Source organism: Diabrotica virgifera, chromosome 1 (assembly GCF_917563875.1).
Source record: "Diabrotica virgifera virgifera chromosome 1, PGI_DIABVI_V3a".
NCBI lineage: Eukaryota > Metazoa > Arthropoda > Insecta > Coleoptera > Chrysomelidae > Diabrotica > Diabrotica virgifera.
The window spans coordinates 77341296-77364265 of record NC_065443.1 but is presented as its reverse complement, the minus strand read 5'-3'; positions in this window follow the sequence as shown (position 1 = coordinate 77364265).

Below are 22970 nucleotides of genomic sequence, written 5' to 3'. Positions count from 1 at the left end.
AATATTTCAGTTAAATAAAGGAAGAGTTGCAATTCTGTCTTTTGGGTCCCCAGAGTATTAGTAATATCGTAGTGTTGATAAGTCAATTTGTGAACAATTATCTCTTGTATCACTGTTTCCTCAAAGGTGCGATATATTCAAAATATTATTTGTCTTTATAATTACGTATTTTTTATGGGAAATAAGCCACAATTTTACTAAAAAATGAATTTATTAACGTTTCGAAGCCCAAATCGGGTTTCGTTGTCAAAATACAAAATACTATTAAAATAAAACAAACATGTTGTTGCTAAGTAAAAAAATTTTTCTAATAATTTATTTAATCTGACTCATTTATATTGGCAATTTAGACGTATATTATACATTTTAAAGTAGAAGACTTTAAAATGATATCGCCAATATTTATGAGTTGCGTTCCTGGGACGACTTTACTAAAAGATAGTTCATTCGATTACATGAAATCAATCCCAACTCAAGAATATCCGTCGCAAAAAAAATCATAGCATGTGATCTGTCTTTAAAAAGACAGCCAAATGCAACGATGACAGTAAAATTCTCGCGTTAGAGATTCCATAGTAAATCACGAGGGAAAACCAGGAAAAAACCTCGTGATACTATCCCGGCATCGTAAGTATTTGGTCTTACATTTAATCTACCTTCAAAAAACTAATACCAAATTCTGATTTTAATATGTTTAAATTATAAATAATATTAATATTACATAGATATATAATAAGTAATACTAAAATATAAAATTTGTACTAACTCGATATGTTATTGACTTACTAATCGTGGTATTTTCTTTCTATTGACTTCCTCTTTCAGTATGGGTAACCACATCCTACTACATTCTACCGAGGAATTTGCGACACAATTGGTTTCATTTAGCATAATTAGAGCCGCTTCTTTGATTTTTCTCTTTTTAATATCTGATTCTTTCAGGACTATACTTGAATCTCTCCACTGAACTCTATGTTCATTATCCCATGCGTGTTGACATATCTGAGATCTATCAAATTCTCTGTTTTTAATATAAGACTGATGTTCACTTATTCTAACGTTTAATGGTCTTGAGGTTTCACCTAAATAAAATTGTTCGCATTCACAAGGTATTCTATAAATGCAATTCTTTGTTCTTTCTTGTTCATTGTTAGGTTTAGTTTTAGATAGAATAGATCTCAATGTGTTTGTTGTTTTGAATGTTGTTGAAATGTTGAATTTATTTCCTATCGTTTTAAGTTTCTCGGATAGTCCTTTTATATATGGTATTGTTATTTTCCTCGTATTATTTCTTGTGAATGTTGTAGGATCCCGTTCTAAGTTGTTCTGTTCCATTCGATCTAATCTTGTCAATTCCTTATTTATAAACGATAAAGGATAATCATTTTTTAATAAAACAGATGTTAACAATTGTTTTTCTTCTAAAAATGAATTTTCGTTAGAACAAGTAATTTTGGCTCTATCATATAAGGATTTAATGATTCCCTTTTTAACGTTGATGTTGTGATTTGATTTGTAATTGAGATATCTGTTGGTATGTGTTGGTTTTCTATACACTTGAGTCTCATATCCAGTATCCTTCTTTGAGACTAAAACATCGAGGAAAGGCAAAGTGTTATTGTATTCCTTTTCCATTGTAAATTTTATTGTCTCTTCTTGATCGTTTATAATATTCAGGAATGTATCCAACAATTCTGATCTATGAGGCCATATTGAAAACACATCATCTACATATCTCCACCATACTGTGGGTTTTAAATTTTGTTTAGAAATGATATTAGTTTCGAAATCCTCCATAAATATATTAGCCAATAATGGAGATAAAGGAGAGCCCATTGATAGACCAAAATTTTGTTTATAGAATTCATTATTTAGTTGAAAATAGGTATTATTAGTACATAATGTCAATAACTCCATTATAGCTGATACATTTAGTTTTGTCCTAGTTGTCAATGTATTATCATTTTCTAACTTCATTTTAATTATGTTTAAAGTTTTATCTAATGGCACATTTGTAAATAAACTGTTTATGTCAAAACTTACTAAAATATTATTTGGATTAAATTCAATATTTGTTAATTTGTTTAAAAAATGTTGTGTATTTTTTATAAATGTGTCATTATTATTTGCAAATGGTTTTATAATATTTAATAAAAATTTTGAGAGCTCACTACAAGGAGAATTGATGGTACTACAAATGGGTCTAAGTGGAATATTCGCTTTATGAATTTTTGGTACTCCATAAAAATGTGGTGTCTTACTTTAATGAGGTGTCATTAATTTTCTTTGATAATACGTTAGATCATTTTTAAATTTGAATAAAGTTTTATAAATTTTGTTTTCCAGTGTCTTCGTTGGATCCTTCGTTAATTTGGTATAAGGTCCATTTGTAATTAGATCTGTAATTTTGTCCTCATATTGTATTTTATCCATTATTACAGTTGCATTTCCTTTATCTGCTGGTAGGATTGTTATGGAGTCATCATTTTTTAAAGTTTTTAAAGCTTTCATTTCCTCTTTGCTGATGTTCTGTTCAATTTTATTAGATTTTTCCAATTCAAGTTTACATAGTACCCTATATTGTTCTTTTTCATGATTTGGTAAACACTGGGATATTTTTTCCACTGAGCTAATTATGTCTAATTTTGGAATAGATGGATGAGTAACAGCATAGTTTAAACCTTTTGACAATACTAAATTTTCAGTTGCATTTAAATTTCTATTTGATAGATTGACAACTGTCGCTAATATGTCATTATTTCTATTTAGGTTATCAAAAGCATGTAAACTATTTTGTTCTAAAAGAATATTAAATTTATTTAAATGTATATTTCTTTGTTTTTGGTATGAATTTTGATAAATTATTTGTAAACTAAAAGTAATTCGATCAAAATCAGAATTTGATATCATTCCGAAAAGTAATTCTTCAATACTTACGATGTCTTGTTCGATAAAAAATAAAGACCTATGAAATTGTAACCTTTCCCGAATCATCGATAAACTGGCTCTATGTAGAATATTTTGAAGTCTTCTGCTTGAATATGCTGGCCGTAACCTCAAGCCCTTTGGTATTAAATTGTTGTTTCTACATCTTCTTAAAAATTTAATTGAATTCTGACAGTGTGCCAGTTTCTCGTATAAGGTTTCCAATTTCCTAAAATTTTGACAAACGCTAGGCCCATACCGGTTTCTTAATGTTGTTCTGAAGCTATTTCCTTGTGGCATTTTTATAATTACGTATTTTTTATGGGAAATAAGCCACAATTTTACTAAAAAATGAATTTATTAACGTTTCGAAGCCCAAATCGGGTTTCGTTGTCAAAATACAAAATACTATTAAAATAAAACAAACATGTTGTTGCTAAGTATAATATACGTCTAAATTGCCAATATAAATGAGTCAGATTAAATAAATTATTAGAAGAATTTTTTTACTTAGCAACAACATGTTTGTTTTATTTTAATAGTATTTTGTATTTTGACAACGAAACCCGATTTGGGCTTCGAAACGTTAATAAATTCATTTTTTAGTAAAATTGTGGCTTATTTCCCATAAAAAATACGTAATTATAAAAATGCCACAAGGAAATAGCTTCAGAACAACATTATTTGTCTTTTATGTAATTCACTCGATAGTTTTGTATTCACTCAACCTTAGGTAATATTAAATCGTAACAATGTTAAATTTGTGGTTATGACTTTTTTTAAATTTATTTATTACCGTTCTATATTTACACACAACCAAACTTATATGGAATCATGTGATATTTTTCATTATTTTAAACGAATTAAAGCTAAATTTAATTTTCTTTTATTGCACCTCTCCGGAGCCTAACTACAGGTTATAGAACAAAATCAATATACCTGCGAGCTATTAAAGTCGGTTGGATGAAAATTAAAGGATTTTTTTTACCATTCATAGTTCCTCCCCAGAACATGACCCTTCTTCTTTTATATTTGTGAACAAATCTGGCAGTTTCCGTTCTTGCTTATCTTCCTCGCTCTCTAAGTACACGAATTCGTTAATCATCTGATTTTACATACTTACTTTCCTTTAAAAATAGCACATTTTTCCAATTTCCAATGTTCCAGTTTTGGTGTTGAAGACACCAATTCATCGTGAATTGATCGATTGAACGTGATCAGGTACACTAAAACGTAAGCAGCCAAATACCCTGTATAATGTCAACGAAAATATAATAACAGAACTAGAAGAACAGTTGAAGACATGGAAAAACTATGTTGAAGAACTCTTTGCAGATGATAGACAACGATCTGAACTAAGTAACATACAAGGAGACGAAGGTCCAGAAATAACGGAAGAGGAAGTAACGTACGCACTAAAAAGAATGAAAAACGGTAAAGCCCCAGGTCCAGATGAAATACCAACGGAAATCCTTAAACTGATAGAAGAAGACTCGATCCACATTTTGGTTGAACTTTTCAATAGCATTTATACATCAGGAAAAATACCACAAGAATGGCTGTTATCCACCTTTGTTATTATACCAGAAAAGATGAATGAAGACAATGTAGTGATTACCGTACAATCAGTTTGATTAGCCAGGTACTGAAAATATTCCTGATTATTTCATTCATAGCCGATTCTGACCAATAGAAAGCTAATGAAATCTAAATTAAATCGATAATTTTTGATAATTTCCCGTCGTCAAGTATATTACGTCACATGCCCTTCGTTGCTACGAAAAAATACATTCAGTAACATTAATGACAATTATGTTTTAAAAATTATAAAAGTGATGACTTTCAACCGTCAAATTGATATTTATAACAACTGTTTGTTTAATTGTACTAATTTGTATTTACATAAATAAACTACAATAAAATTTTGGTTTTGAACAGTTTTATTCATGAAATAATCGCAACAAATTGCACTCGATCTCTAAAATTAATATAGAATTTTTGCCCTCGTGACACTATTCCGAAGACGTAATGAATAGAACACTCTCTGAGCAATCCATAGGTATTAAAATAAATGGCGTTAGATTAAACAATCTGAGATTTGCCGACGACACCGTTCTGATCGCAGAAACACTTGAAGAGCTACAGACATTGGTGAATAAAATAGCAGACTGCAGAGAAGGATATGGACTATCTTTGAACATAAAGAAAACTAAATTTATGGTTATATCGAAATCAACACGAAATGTCCAAAATCTATATTTACACAATGAAATTATCGATCGAGTTAGCAAATACAAATATTTAGGCACTTTTGTAAATGAAGACAACGATAGCTCAGCAGAAATCAAAATAAGAATAGAAAAAGCCAGATCCATATTCACTAAAATGAAGAGAGTGTTCTGTGGAAGAGATTTGAGCCTTGAAATGAAACTTCGCCTCATGAGATGTTACGTACTTTCTGTGCTGTTCTACGGAATGGAGTCATGGACGCTGAAAAAGATTGATATCAAAAAATTGGAGGCATTTGAACTGTGGATGTATCGCAGAATCTTGAGAATATCATGGACGGAGAGAGTCACAAACGTCGAGGTCTTGAGAAGAATGAATAAAGAAAAGGAAGTCATATTTACGATCAAAAACGAAAACTGCAATATTTGGGACACATTACAAGAGGCGAAAGATATGAACTGCTTCGAATAATTATGCAGGGGAAGATAGCAGAAAAAAGGTTCATAGGAAGAAGACGAAACTCCTGGCTAAAGAATCTACGGGAATGGTATAGCTGTAGCAACAACGAATTGTTTCGGTCAGCAGTTTCGAAAATACGTATAGCCCTGATGATCGCCAACCTTCGGAACGAAGATGGCACTTAAAGAAGAAGAATCTTTTGCTGCCTGGTTAACTCTGGATCCCATAACTTTCTCCTGCTACATTATAATCCTTGGATACGGCAACTCTTCTCCTTATCGTTTGAACTAAAATACACCTATAGCTTCCAAAAGCTACATGTTTCAAATACATAGTGATTCCATATAAGTTTGGTTGAATATATTTTTATAGGTACTAGTAATAGCCGGAATGATGTTCAAGCTGTTTAATATTGAGTACATCAATCTCCTCAATAGTGAAAAAAGATTCAACACTTCAATGAAATAACTTTATAAAATACGTCCACCGGGATAATAGCTATTTCCTAATCATTACATTGACAGTATACAACGACGTACGTTTCACTTAATGTTTTGATTCAACTTGTTTGAAACTGAATCATGACGTTTATTGGGCAAAGATAAAATGGAACAACTACTATACAGGGTGTTTGGTAAAGAATGGGCCATAGCTTAACCTCAGGTTCCTGAGGTTAAAATAGGCCGATTTAAGATAACTTACCTTAGTACAAAGTTTATAATAAATAATAACCGGGATACAGGGTGTCAAAGTTAAACTTTTTTTTTTTTATTGTTGAATATTTCCTGACAGGTACGAGATAACAACATGAAATTTGGTATGTGAGGGTTTTTGGGTCGAGAAAACTAAATTCCCCACTAAAAATTATGTATTGCCCAGAGGGCGCCACATACACCTTTCAGCACTCATTTATTACGTTCAAATTTTTTTATCCCTCACTCTTTATAATTTTGACATTAAAATGTTTATTCTCCTATTAGTTTTACTTAAAAAAGGTACACTTCTTTCATCTCCCTAAACTCAACCGTTTTCGAGATAAACGCATTTTAAATCTGCGATACACCATCATTTTTAGCATAATATCATTGTAGTTACACCCGAAATAGTATATTAAGTATGGAGAACGGTAAGGGTTTTATACCGATCGAAGACAATTGTTTGGAGGAGGAGCGGAGCGACGACTCCAATTATTGTCTGAGATCGGTTTCCCTTAACGTTCGACATGCTTATAACTTTTTTTGCACGATTGATACCATTATAAATTATAAAATTAAACATTTTCGTCATTTTGACTAGTTTCATTTATTTTATCAAGATAGATACTTTGGTTGTTAGGTAGTAACTAGGGTGCATAACAACAATGGAGAATTGAGTTTTTATTTAGTTGTCAATAATTTTAAGTACAATTTTGATTATTATAAATTAAAATATGAGCGAAAGTGAATTTGAAGAAATTGAACGGGCTTGGGAAGAAGAGTATTCCGCAATTATTCCCGAAAAATCCAAAATCCAAAATACCTACCAAAGTTTTAAAAAATGGTGCGAAGGCAAGAATTTAAGAATCGAAGAAAAGACTCTATTGGCATATTTCGTTCAAAGACATATGCAGTTGAAAGCTCCTGGAAGCCTCTGGGCAGAATATTCAATGATTAAATCCACCGTTTTTCTTTATGATGGCATTGATATTTCCAAGTTTTCAACTTTGATCGCGTATTTGAAGAGAAAAAATGTTGGCTATAGGCCTAAGAAAGCGAGCATTTTTACACGGGAGCAATTTGAAAAATTTCTGATGGAAGCACCGGATGAAGAATTTCTAGTTCACAAGGTAATATAAGCTAGTTTAGGTAAAGGAAATACTCTAATGAAGATTTTTTCATAATTTGTAGGTCGCAATGATATTGGGAATATCTGGTGCCTGTAGAAGAGAAGAATTATATAATATTACTATGAATGACATCCAACAAACCGATGGTTTAATGATTGTAAAAGTACCCAATACAAAAACGAACATCCAGCGTACTTTTACAGTCGTTAATAAACCAGACGATAAAATTCCATATTTAGAAATTCTGCAAAAGTATATAAAACTTCGTCCATTACAAGTAAAATCAAATCATTTGTTCTTAAGATACGCCAAAGGAAAATGTTGTGCTCAAGTAATAGGGAAAGGGACAATCGGGGGCTGGCCTTCTCAAATTGCCAAATTCTTAAATTTGCCTAATCCCGAGAACTATACTGGCCATTCGTTCAGGAGGACATCAGCAACGCTTTTGGCTAATAAAGGTGTTGTCCTCGGATTAAAGCGTCATGGAGGTGGGCGTTCATCGACAGTGGCAGAAAGCTATGTAGAAGATTCTCTTCAAAATAAAATAGATTTTGCCGAGAAAATATTCTGCAATACTAGTAATACTACTAATGTATGCGATTCTGCAGGAGTTTCTGTTAGAAGTGAAACCACAGCCCAAACAAGTGGGATTTCATTAAATAATTTAACAAATTGTACCATAAGTTTCAATATTAATAAATAATTCGTTAGTTTTCTTTATTCTTTCAAAAAATAAATTAAAATTAAGAGATTTTTTAACTCGACGGTAAGTGAATTACTTACCGTCGAGTTGGAGTACTTACCGTCGAGTTGGATTACTTACCGTCGAGTTGCTAGTAAATGTCACCTACTGACGTAAAATCTGTCACGGTAACAGTCAAAAATGATCAATCGTGCAAAAAATACCTTAAAACCATAAAATTATCCAAAAATGTACTGCAAATTTCTTCAAATGGAATTTGCGATACAATGACATAAATTTGAGAACTGGCACAATTATTATGGTTTTAAGTTATTTTTCGGGTGGAACTACATAGTGGAGTCAATGAAGGTTTTCACCTCCGATTTCGTTGAACCTCCATCGATTTTCATGAAAATTGGTAAGTATGTAGAGGATACCTCAAGAAACAAAGGTGACATGGTGCCAACTTGCGCTTTTACCCTGGGGGGGGGGGGGGGTGCCACCCCTTCTCGGGGGTGAAAATTATTTTATTAAAAATAATACCACTAATCGATAGAGGGACAAATTATAAGTAAAATTTGTTATATAAAGTTATTTCAATAAATCAATAGTTTTTGAGTTATTAAAGATCAAAAGTTTTGATTTTTCCTGAAAAAAATCCATGTTTTAAAGCAGTTTTTCATAAATAACTCAAAAACCATAAGTTTCTTCAAAAAAGTTGTTATTACCAAAATCGAAGATAATATAAAAATAAATAAGCTCCTTATTCGAAAAATCCTTTATTACATATACAAAGTGAGTTATATGCAATTGAATGTATATTTTTTTCCGCGAGTACTCAAATCTTAGTATTCAAGCTTAAATAACAGGAAAACGATGCACTTTGTTAAATATAGATATTAAACATTTTAATAAAGTACTTAAAGGTAACTATCAAAAAGCTATATAAGAAGTCGATAACATCAAAATTAAGCAAGTTATGATGGAAATAAGAGGACCCTTTCAGATTTTTTAGGGAAGAATGAAAAATGAAACATACGTCATTTCCACAAAAATTAAAATTTATAGTAACCCATTTAAAACTTTATTTATTTTAACATGAGTAATAACTTCAACAATTTTGACCGGTTTAAAATGCATATTTTTGAAAAAAAAAATACTTTTCAAATTTTCGTGAATTTCATTTTCTTTTGATAATAACTCCAAAAATACTCGATATACTTAAAAAATGGTAGAGGACAAAATTTTAGTTTTAAATTTATTTAAGCTTTTTCTTTTTTTAATATTTTTTTACCACAAAAAATAACCGAGATAGAAACATTTAAAACCTAAATTTTACTGCGAGAACCATGTAACCGGGGCCCGTTCACCTTGTATTTAAAAAAAAATAAAGGATTTAGAAAATTATGTTTAATACAGTGTTATAGAACTTTTACTTAGCTTTGTAATGGTTTTTGGATAAATCTCATATTTCAAAATTTAACGGAGTTATTTTAAAAAAACCAATAACATTTTCTTTGAAAAAATTTTATAGCGGAGATTTTGTATGTATACAGGTTGTGGGAAGTCCAATTAGTCGTTTTTTGTAGGAGATACGAAAAAAGTTTATTTAGGTGAGATTGGGGCATAGATAATATCAGAATTTAAATACATTTCCAAATATACAGGGCCACCCATATTGACAGGGTGAAACAAAATTATCTTTTGTTTAATGGAACACCCTGTATATTTTTACATTTTTGGATTCTCCTCTATGTTTTATTTCTTAAAATATCAGGTTTTGTGATGTTATACGAAGTAGTTTAAAAGATAATTACGTTTTTATTTTCAAATTTCATAGCAATATTCACCCCCTGTATAATTGTAGTGATTTGACATCAGAAAATCAATTTATGTTCAAGTGATTTTTAATATAATCTATTATTGTTAAAAATTATTAATCTAGCAAAACGTTTAATTTTAGCTAATACAGGGTTGGTCGAAACTGAATGAGTATTTTCTCAAAGTTTGAGAGAATGAGTTTTCTCAAACGGAGCAGCCTGTAATGTATGTAATGAGCATTGTAATGAAATGCTATTGTATGGCACTTTATTATTTCCCACCCTGCCAGTGAGAACTGAATTTATTTTTGAAATCCCTAACTTTATGTCTTTAATTATTTTAAATATTGTAAACGATTAAAAAACAATCAAATTAAATTGAAATGAATAACCAGTGTATATCTTCCACATTTACTTCATATTTAACGTAGCCTCTAGCATAACATTGCACAGATTATTATCCCTGTATAGCAACGATATACCATGAATGTGAATTCATACTTGAGAAATGTCCTATATCCAGTCTCACAAAAAAAAAAGGGATTCCTCAAACATAATATATATGCAGACAAAATCAGCCAAAGTGATTTGCGATATCTAATTAAAGGCCCTACCAAGTTGGTTTTGTTGAATATAGCATGGAAGCACGACGATACTTTAGTGATAAGCGTATTTTTCGTAGTAGCTATAGTATGTTTTTTTATATTATATATTACCTATATTGAATTAGTTTTAGTATGTTTCGTTTATCTAAAAAAATGTAAAACAAACAAAAATTCTGTTTTTCTTGTAGTTGTTTTTTCGTATAGATATTGTTTTATTTGTATTACTTTATATTGTATAGATATTGTTTTATATTGTAGTAAATTGAATTTAGTTTTAGTATGTTCCGTTTGTTTGTAGAATTATATTTAATTAGATTTGCTTTAATTACTAAAATAAATAAATTTTCAATTATACATATTTTATGTATTTGTGGAAAAGGAAACCTAGCATTAGCGGCCACATTTCTATAACGGCCAATTTTTTTTCTATTTTTAGTGGCCGTTATTGTCAGGTTTTACTGTACCAATAATATTTTATTAAATTATGAAATATTATTTAAATAAAAAATTTATAAACTTGATAAAAGAAAGTTTGCTTAGAATTTTCTCCTCTATCTAATTATGGGGTTATTTTTAATAAAATAGTGTTCACCCATGAGAAGGGGTAACATCCACCCCCAGGATAAAAGCGCAAGTTGGTACCACATCATTTTTGTTTCTTGAGGTATCCTCTAACTACTTACCAATTTTCATGAAAATTGATGGAGGTTCAACGAAATCAGGGGTGAAAACCTTCAGTGACTGCCTTTTTGGAAATATAAAAGATTAATTTTTTTCGTGATTGTCGATTTGCTAATTTTCTGATTTTTGGTTGCTATAAGGTTTAAAAAATTAATAAAAATTATAAATCATGCACATAAATGTAAAAAAATATTTATTTTACTTAATTAAACGAGATTGCTTGAGCCAGAATGCTGAAATCTGCCTTTTTATCATTAAAAAAAAAAAGGTGGATTTCACCCCTAAAATGCAGAAAGCGCAACTTGGTGCCATATCACTTTTGTTTTTTGAAGTATCCTCTAACTAATCAACAATTTTCATGAAAATCGATGAAGGTTCAAAGAAATCGTGGATGAAAACATTCAGTGACTACACTTTCAGAAATATAGAAGAATAAGGTTTTCGTGATTTTCGACTTGTTAATTTTCGAATTTTTGGTTGCTATAAGGTTTGAAAAATTAAAAAAAAATGTAATTCATGCACATAAATATAAAAAAAATATTTATTTTTCTTAATTAAACGAGATTACTTGCGCCATAATGCGGAAATCTGCATTTTTTACAATTTAAAAAGTAGGGGTGTATTACACCCCTAAAATGCAAAAGCGCAGGTTGATGCTATATATCTTTTATTGCTTGAGGTATCCTCTAACTACTTACCGATTTTCATGAAAATCGATGAAGGTTCAACAAAATAGAAAGTGAAAACTTACAGTGACTGCACTTTCAGAAATCTAAAAAATAATTTTTAAAAAAGGGGTGTATTTCACCCCTAAAATGCAAAAAGCGCAAGTTGGCACTATGTCACCTTTGTTCCTTGAGGTATCCTTTAACCACTCACCAATTTTTATGAAAATCGATGGAGGTTCAACGAAATCTGAGGTAATAACTCATATCCACCTTCATTGACTCCACTAACAATATTATGCTAAAAATGATGGTGTATCGCAGATTTAGAATGCGTTTATCTCGAAAACGGTTGAGTTTAGGGAGATCAAAGAAGTATACCTTTTTTAAGTAAAACTAATAGGAGAATAAAAATTTTAATGTCAAAATTATACAGAGTGAGGGATAAAAAAAATTGAACGTAATAAATAAGTGCTGAAAGGCGTATGTGGTGCCCTCTGGGCAATACATAATTTTTGGTAGGTAATTTAGTTTTCTCGATCCAAAAAACCCTCACATACCAAATTTCATGTTGTTATCTTATACCTGTCAGGAAATATAACCTGTATCTCGGATATTATAAACTTTGTACTAAGGTAAGTTAGCTTAAATCGGCCTATTTTAACTTCAGGAACCTGAGGTTAAGCTATGGCCCATTCTTTACCAAACACCCTGTATAAAATACATATAATTAAAAATTATATTTTCTGTTCATTTATAAGTACAGTAATACCTTTTATACATTATACAGTGAGCACGTAAAGGTTGGAATAAATTAATTTCCTCGAGAATGGACGACTTTGGAAAAAAATCCCGAAACAGGTCAATTTTTATTTTTAAATTACGACTTTTTAGCATATATATCATACTAGTGGCATTACCCATCTGGGCGTGATGACGTCATCGATGATTTTTTTAAATGAGAATAGGGGTATTGTGATAGCTCATTTGAAAGGTAATTTATTTCACTATTCAATAATATAAACATTAACATAATTATTTATACAGGGCGTTCAAAATTTTTTTTTAAATTAAATTTATTGACATAAAAAGAAGAATGTATGTTATTGATTTAATTCAAAATACATTTTACTGCTCTCAGAAAACGGAAAAAAATGTTTAATTGCAAAATAATCATTGCTTTTCGCTTAAATTAAATTTCAAACTGTCAAGAGGCAAGTGGATGGCTGCTTTAATATTGAATTTAAGCAAAAAATAATATTTATTTATCAAATAAACATTTTTTTTGTTTTCTAATAGGAGTAAAATGTATATTGAATTAAAAAAATTACACACATTCTTCTTTCTATATCAATAAATTCAGTTCAAAAACAAAATTTGTGGACACCCTGTATAATTAATTATGTTAATGTTTATATTTCTGAATAGAGAATTGAATTACCTTTCAAATGAGCTATCACTCGACCCCTATTCTCATTTAAAAAAATCATCGATGACGTCATCACGCCCAGACGAGTGACGTCACTAGTATGACATATATGCCAAAAAGTCGTGATTTAAAAATAAAAATTGACCTGTTTTGGGATTTTTTTCCAAAGTCGTCCATTCTTGAGGAAATGAATTTATTCCAACCTTTACGTGCTCACTGTATATCTGATAAAATAGTGCTTGGGCCCATACCTAGAAGATTTTTTTATGGCCACACGGTCTGCGTTGGTAGTGGGACATTTCTCTCTCACCATCGAAAAGTCATGGATTTTATACAAGAAAGAAATGTATAACCAGAATGCTAATTTTTACTTTAGTCCACAATTTTTAACATAAAAATCGAAAAAAACTGTCGAACAAAAATTTTGGATAATTTATTAAGTCTGCGATTAGGGAGATGACGGAGCCAGCTTGAGGGTGAGAGAGGTACCGTCTCCATGAGGCGTAACTATTTGATCTTTGAACATGAGAACACCCTACACCGGGAATCTTATGTCGCCTGAAGCTGGGATTTACTTTGTTGTGTGTGATGCGTCGGACATGCGATAAATTCCAAAGTTATGCAAACAAAATCACAACCACACAAAATATTGTGATAACCTTGTTAAACATTTTGCATGCATTTTGAAACAACAAAAAAAAATTGAAGGCACTCGTGGGAGTGCCGACAGAAGTGAAAACTTCTTATAGTATATACATTACGAGCTCAATGCTTTTAACCCATCCTAAAAGAAGTGCTGTACCTATATCATATACGATATGCGCGATGCGTATGGCCTATGCTATTTATATATATACATACACATAATTTATATATGTACAAAATTGATTTCAGCGAAGTGATGACCATAAAGAAATTTTCAATTCAAAAATTTATTTCGTCGAAGCGATAACGGTCGCTAATTTAATAATTTTCCCCATCCAAAAAGTGCACAACGTCCCTGAAGAAGTTTTCACTTCAAATATTTATTTCGTCGAAGCGATGATAGTTGCTAATGTATTACTTTTTTACATCGAAATAGTGCACAACGTCCCTAAATAAGTTTCACTTTATATATTTATTTCGTCGAAGCGATTACGGCCCTAATTCTATACTTTTCCTCCATACAAAAAGTGCACAACGTCCCTAAAAAAGTTTTTACTTAAAACATTTATTTCGTCGAAGCGATGACGGTCGCTAATTTAATAATTTTTCCTTATCCAAAAAGTGCACAACGTCCCTCAAGAAGTTTTCATTTCAAAAATTTATTTCGTCGAAGCGATGAAGGTTCGCTAATATAATATTTTCCCCATCCAAAAAGTGTACAACGTCCCTCAAGAACTTTCCACTTCTAAAATTGATTTCATCGAAGCGATGACGGTCGCTAATTTAATACTTTTTCCATCGAAAAAGTGCACAACGTCCCTAAAAAAGTTTCACTTCAAATATTTATTTTGTCGAAGCGATGGATGACAGTCCCTAATTCAATACTTTTCGCCCATCCAAAATGTGCACAACGTCCCTAAAGAAATTTCACTTCAAATATTTATTTCGTCGAAGCGATGACGGTCCCTAATTTAATAATTTATCCCCATCCAAAAAGTGCACAACGTCCCTAAAGAAATTTTTGACTTCAAACATTTATTTTGTCGAAGCGATAAAGGTCGCTAATTTAATATTTTTCCCCATCCAAAAAGTGCACAACGTCCCTCAAGAAGTTTCCACTTCAAAAATTGATTTCACCGAAACGACGACGATCGCTAATTTAATACTTTTTTCCATCGAAAAAGTGCACAACGTCCTAAAGAAGTTTCACTTCAAATATTTATTTCGTCGAAGCGATGACGGTCTCTAATTCAATACTTTTCCCCCATCCAAAAAGTGCACAACGTCCCTCAAGAAGTTTTCACTTTACAAAAATTTATTTCATCGAAGCGATGACGGTCGTGATGACGGTCGATAATTTAATACTTTTTTCCATCCAAAAAGGGCACAACCTCTCTAAAGAAGTTTCCACTTCAAATGTTTATTTCGTCGAAGCGATGACGGTCGCTTATTTATTACTTTCTCCCCATTCAAATTTAATAATATTTCCCCATCCAAAAAGTGCACAACGTCCCTAAAGAAGTTTTCACTTCAAAAATTTATTTCGCCGAAGCGATGACGGTCGCGAATTCAATACTTCTTCCCCATCTAAAAAGTGCACAACGTCCCCAAAAGAAGTTTTTACTTTAAAAATTTATTTTGCCGAAGCGATGACGGTCGCGATGACGTTCGCTAATTCAATACTTTTTCCCTATCTAAAAAGTGCACAACGTCCCTAAAGAAATTTTCACTTCAAAAAATTATTTCGTCGAAACGATGACGGTCGCTAATTTAATACTTTTTCCCTATCCAAAAAGTGCACAACGACCCTTAAGAAATTTTCACTTCAAAAATTTATTTCTTCGAGGCGATGACAGTCGCAACGGCGGTCGCCAATTTAATACTTTTTCCCATCCAAAAAGTGCACAACGTCCCTAAAGAAGTTTTAACTTCAATACATATACGTACAAAATATTTATTTCGCCGATGAGATGACGGTCGCGATGACGGTCGCGAAATAAATCCTTTTTTTCTATCGAAAAATAGGTTTTACATTTATTTTAAATTTAAATACTTCTATACAATTTATATATAGATACACATAATATAGAAAAGTACAAAATTTATTTCGTCGAAGAGATGACGGTCGCGAAATAAATCCTTTTTCACCATCCAAAAATAGGTTTCACATTTATTTTAAATTTTAATACTTCTACACAATTTATATATACATACACATAAAATATATATATATGTACCTACAAAATTTATTTCGCCGGAGAGATGACGGTCGCTATGATGGTCGCGAAATGAATCTTTTTTCCCCATCGTAAAATAGGTTTTATATTTATTTTAAATTTAATACTTCTATACAATTTATATATACATACACATAATAAATTAATATATATATATAATATATTCTATCTTTAAGCATATTTGTAAAGAATGTTCTTCTTTGTAGCAAGTCCTGAAGAAGCCTAAAAACAATAGGCGAAAGCTTGACCAAAATAAAAGGCACTCACTTTGAAGCACCAGTCTTTCATTGCTTCCTCAGTACCAGGGTTTTCCCAGCTGTTATCTCAGTACTTTTTTATTTACTAGTAACCCAATTACTCCTTAGACGTTTTTATATATATATATATATATATATATATATATATATATATATATATATATATATATATATATATATATATACAAAATTTATTTCGCCGAAGAGATGACGGTCGCTATGATGGTCGCGAAATTAATCTTTTTCCCCATCGTAAAATAGGTTTTATATTTATTTTAAATTTAATACTTCTGTACAATTTATATATACATACACATAATAAATTAATATATATATGTTATAGTCAAAGCCCGAATTTCAGGCACTCCTAGGTTTGACTAGGCAATCCTCAGGTCTGACTGACGGCCTTAGTCAAAGCCCGAAATAAATTACAGTTTCGGCCTTTGACTAGTAAAACCTAGGAGAGGCTAAGTTGGTCAGGCAAAGGTTGAAATTCAATTTTATGAAATCGGGGTTTGACTAGTCAGACCCCGATCAGCTATTAAAATGTCGTAATTTGTTATATTGTTTAACAAAACCTCATTTTTAATTTTATTGTTTAGTATTTTTATATGGTCGCAATTAAAATAAAAAAATAGTGTTTATTCTCACATGCTGAGGCATTATGGCATTTAGATTTGCACAATACGTTAGATCTTTTACACTTATATAATTTTGAAGAGCATTTCTTATTGCAGTAGCATTTTATAAAGCCTTGTCTTCCAAATTTAGAATCTTTTGTACTAATTTCTCTTAGAACTCTCAGCTTAACGTCTAGAACATCTTCGAAATTAAGTAAATTCTCTTTGCATTATCTTATCTGATTTCTTGAAAAAAGTGTGTGTATTTTTTCTTATTTCGTACCAACTCTATTTAAACCGTCAATTATTTTATCGTCAACTGTGAAAGACGATATTGCAATCGGAGTAAAAACTAAGTATCACCATAATACTAACGAAGCTCCTGGACCGTCGTCACTAGGAGAGGAAGAAATTTGACAAACAATTCAGATTACTTCTTCAGATGTGGTTTACTGTATTTGCCAAAAAGAGAGCTCTGACACACATACGTGCATAATTTGTAGTCTGGTGGTACATGCTGTATACGCTGACAGCACACTTGGTGCATACTATGAAGTTTTTGAAAGAAAAGTTACATGCATGCTTTGTGCACACACAGAAAAGATTAAAATATATAAAGGAAAGGCGATTGAAGGTTTTCATGCCCAGGCTAATGCTATGGAACAATTAGGTGAAAAAAAATATCTCCAATTTCGATCGGAAAAACTGTAAGGGTTTGCTCACTTCGAAGAGCAATGGATTGTATCCTTGCTCCCTGGTATTTATATTCGTGAATTCTCGCATTTAAGTAATGTTTTTATTTTACATAACGATCGAAACTATATTATCGATCGCTATGTAAAATAAATACATTAATTTAAATGCAATAATTCACGAATAAAACGAATATAAATACCAGGGAGCAAGGGTCGGAGCGAGGATACAATCCATTGCTCTCCGTAGTAAGCACAACTTAAAAATACCGATCCCTAGCTTTGATATAGCCAAAGGAGATGCTCGAAATAATTTGGGTATCATACAAAATAGAAAAATAATTGACGGTTTATATAGAGTTGGTACGAAATACGGAACAATAAATACACTTTTTTCAAGAAATCAAGAGAATTTTCTTAATTTCGAAGTTGTTTCAGACGTTAAGCTGTCTCTAAGAGAAATTAGTAAAAAATATTCTAAATTTGGATTACAAGGCTTTATAAAAGGCCACTGCAATAAGAAATGCTCTTTAAAATTATGCAAGTGTAAAGACCTAACGTATTGTGCACCTCTAAATGCCATAATGTCTCAACATGTGAGAATAAACACTAATTTTTTTATTTTAATTACGACAATATAAAAATAATAAACATTAAAATTAAAAAATGACATTTTATTAAACCTTATCTAATAAATTACGACAATTTAATCTAGATCGGGGTTTGACTAGTCAAACCCCGATTTCATAAAATTAAATTTCGACCTTTCCTGACCAACTTAGTCTCTCCTAGGTTTGACTAGTCAAAGGCCGAATCTGTAATTTATTTCGGGCTTTGACTAAGACCATCAGTCAGACCTGAGGATTGCCTAGTCAAACCTAGGAGTGCCTGAAATTCGGGCTTTGACTATAACATATTATACAAAATTTATTTCGCCGAAGAGATGACGGTCGCTATGATGGTCGCGAAATTAATCTTTTTTCCCCATCGCAAAATAGGTTTTACATTTATTATAAATTTAAATACGTCTACACAATGTATATATACATACACATAATATATAGCATGAGCGATGACGGTCGCAATGACGGTCGCGATGAGGGTCGCGATGACGGTCGCGATGAGGGTCGCGATGACGGTCGCGATGAGGGTCGCGATGACGGTCGCGATGAGGGTCGCGATGACGGTCGCGAATTCAATGCTTTTTCCCCTATCCAAAGAAAGTGCACAACGTGCCTAAAGAAGTTTTCACTTCAAAAATTGTAAGATTGATCGAACCATCATGGATACTCAATATAACGGTACTTATATTGGTCGCTGGCCTGTTACTTCTTCAGGACATAAGCTCCGATGTAAATTCGAGTAATATACCCGAAAATCACGGAGAAAATATGACAAGTGTAATCTCTTCCTATGTTTAAACAATGACAGGATATATATTTTTAAAACATTTCTTGTAAAATAACTAATATCATATTGTTCGGTATTTATTTGCTTTATCCCATTGTGATCTGATAGTAGCAATTGCCACCCTCCTCCCATTTTTATGTTTATATTGTTTTGCCTTTGATATGGGTAAAGATTTCCGAAGTGGAAATCGAAACGTCAAATAAACTTAAAACTAGATCACAAGAACTTCTTCTTCTTTAAGTACCGTGCCCAAATTTTAGGCGTGGTTAGCTTCCATGACAATTTGCCGATCGTTCTCGATCTTGCGCGGCATGTAATAATTCATCTACTGATCAAGCAGTCCATTGACGAAGGTTTCGGAGCCATGAATATTTTTCCTACCAATTCCTCTTTTTCCGTCGATCTTTCCGTTGAGTGTTAACTGCAGTATTCTGTATCTTCTGCTACCTCTCATTATATGCCCCAGATATTCAAGTTTTCTCTTTTTTATCATCTTCATTAAGTCACCTTCGCCTTGACCTACTCAAATACTAAATTTTTGGATTTTATTAAAAAAGTGGCAATGAGGCAGTGGACTCCCTAACACACAATACAATATCCGACCAAAAACTGCTATCATAAATCAAATACCTTGGCACAGAAATTCTCTATAGGTCGGAATACAGAATCCTTGATGGCTATCTATTGCCTGAGCTTTTTACAAATTTATAAAGACACAGGCCGATAAATAGCGGACAATGGGAGAATCTACAATATACATTCATCTTCTTCTTCTTCTTCTTGCAGTACCGTCTCCTATCGGAGGTTGGCTACCATCACAGCAATCTTATCTTTGTTGGCTGCAGCTCTGAACAACTGTATTGAACTGCACCAACACCACTCCCTTAAATTTCGCAACCAGAAAATCCTCCTACGTCCCACATTTCTCTTTCCCGAAATTTTTACATTCATCACCTGCCCGTTATCTATGTAGATAAAATTCCAACAGAATTCTGCATCCGTAGTACTCAAATATGAGTAAAATAAAATAAAGAAAGACAGCTTTAGATTAAATTCGATTCGGAGGCCACCACCATCGACTGACCGAGGTTTCTGCTTTTCAGTATCTTCAGAGCCCTCTGTGGTTTATCCCGAAGCGAACTAATTCTGGCTGTCCCACTAGGCCTAGATGGTGGTGAGCCCCGAGTCGAATTAAATCTAAAGCTGTCTTTTCTCAAATACCTTGGACTGATTACGAATTAAACGTCAAAGGCCATAGTTCCAGAGTGTGGCAAACTACAATTGAGATCACACCGTCACCAAACTCAAAGAATGCCGAGGCCAAGTTGGAACCACACTTATCTTACTAAGTAATTAAAAAGATCAAGTCATCATCAACCGAATCTGAATATTACATACTTTACTTATACTTACGCACAAGCTGCTCAGATGTGTACCAAGTGGAACACTTAATTATGAATGAAACATATAATAATTATCGAGTGCTCATTCTACCAAAACTAAAGGATCGCGTGTGCCCTTAGTAACAATTTAAAAAATGTGCTGACTCCAAATTTAACATATTTATTAAATTATCTCAAAATAACTAATGCCTGGTTGCACCAACAGATCTTAAGCTTCAGCTTAGCTAAGCTCTACTTATAGATAGGGCCTCCTTGAGTATCACTTACGTTGCACCATAATTTTAGATTCTTACCTTATTATCAATTATATCTATAGTCCGTCTAGAAAGTATCCGGAATTTTATATTTTTCCTAATTTTAATAGATTTCTTTTTTGTAACATTTTAAGATAAAAGTAATGCATCAAGTAGGTTGTGCCGATAGTAGGTTATGGACAAAGTCGCATGACAACACCATCTGTCAAATATTGTTGTTTGTAAACAGACTTAAGATTTGTGAAATAATGTCGCAAGTAGAAAAAAGAAAAGTGGTGGAATATTTGTATAGAAAGGGTGTTCGAAATGTTAAAAAATTAGTGCAATTGACTGAACTCGGAAAAAGTGCAGAGTATGAGACAATAAAGAGGATAAAAAATGGCGTAGATATGAGACATATACCAGTTTGGGGTAGACCGCGTAAGATTCGCGGAAACAATTTAAATGCTTTAGTGGCTTTAGAACGACAAAATCCGCGCCTAGGAAAGATTCAGATTCATTCGCGTCAGATTTGGAAATCAACGAAGAATAAAAGTTTGCCCAGAAACTGTCCGCATGTCACTGAAAAAGCAAGGCTACATATCAAGGAATCAAAAAAAATCCCTACAATGACACATCTGCAAAGACAACGAAGAATAGATTTTTGTCAACGTTTTCGAGAAGATAATTTTAATAATGTCTTTATATCTGATGAAAGTTGCTTCCAGCTTGGTGCAAATCATCTAAAAGTCCTATCAAGAGAAAATGTTATCGTTCAAATTTCCAAATTTCCCACTAAAATAATGGTTTGAGGAGCAATATCTCAGCGTGGTGCTACACCTCTCTGTATAATTAATGGTCCTAAATGGTTTTCTTCTTGAAATGGCTCATGTTTTATATCTAGAAGGGTGCCGTTTTCAGCAAGATAATGCAAGATGCCATACTTCTGCTTATACTCAAGCTTGGATGCAAGAACACGAATTGGCAACAATTCCGTGGCCAGCAGCATCTCCAGATCTTAGCCCCATTGAAAACATATGGGGACTGATGAAGATTGTAGCGGAACGAGCAGCGCCACGAGATAAAGAAAGTTTGATTCGATCAGTTTTACAGGCCTGGAACACCATTACCGAAAATTATGGCCTTGACCTAGTTTCGGGTGTACCTGGACGTTTAGTTAAGTGTTTAGATTTAAATGGAGGTTGTATAAGTAAACGAGATGAATTATTTGTTGAAATTTTATATTTCAAGTGATAGAAATAAATACCGGAAAATTATAATTCTGCTTTCTTTTTTCCGTATACTTTCTAGACGGATTATATTATTATATTATGGTATTCTTATTATAATATATTATAATTATATTATATTAATTCTTATGATAGTCTCGACTTAAGCTTAAGATCTGTTGGTGCAACCGGGCATAAATATCTTACTGACTATGCAATGCATGACCCCACGTTAATAACCCTTAGTGGTTGATATGGGTATATTTTTGTAAATAAAAAAGAAGTTTCAGCGATTTGAACATTGTGTTCATTAATGCAAGATAGTCGCTATTTCAGTTACTAAAGTTAGGAAACATTGAGGGACACGGGCGAATTAATTAAAAGATGCCTTAAATCTGCAGGAAGGGTTTAAAATAAGAGATATACCTACTTTAATAAGATTTATTAAAAATAGGGTGTCATAAAAGGATGTTTTCTTTCAATGAGGAAAAGACACGTGGAAAGTTTGACCATATGTAACCCATATTGCATACGAGGATGATATTTTATTTTATCGATATTTCTCTAATATATTGAACTAGCATTGTTTATCAAATTTGTTTTTTTTTTTTATTTCAATCCAACAAGTGTATTATAATGCTGGTTCTAATCAACGAGTTTAATTGACACTGCAGATAATCCACCTCATAAATAAATGAAAATCCTCATCTATCCCATTTGAAACGAAGCATAAAAAGCAACAAAAGACATCGGCATCAAAAGACAAAACCTACATAATTAAATTGCAAATAGAAACATCGATACAGCTATACATATAAATATGTAAATACAACAATCTGCATATCCTCTCTCGCCCTATCTCTACAACAAAACACAACCACGCCTAAATTTTATATTCTACTAATTCTGCGCAGAATTACATTT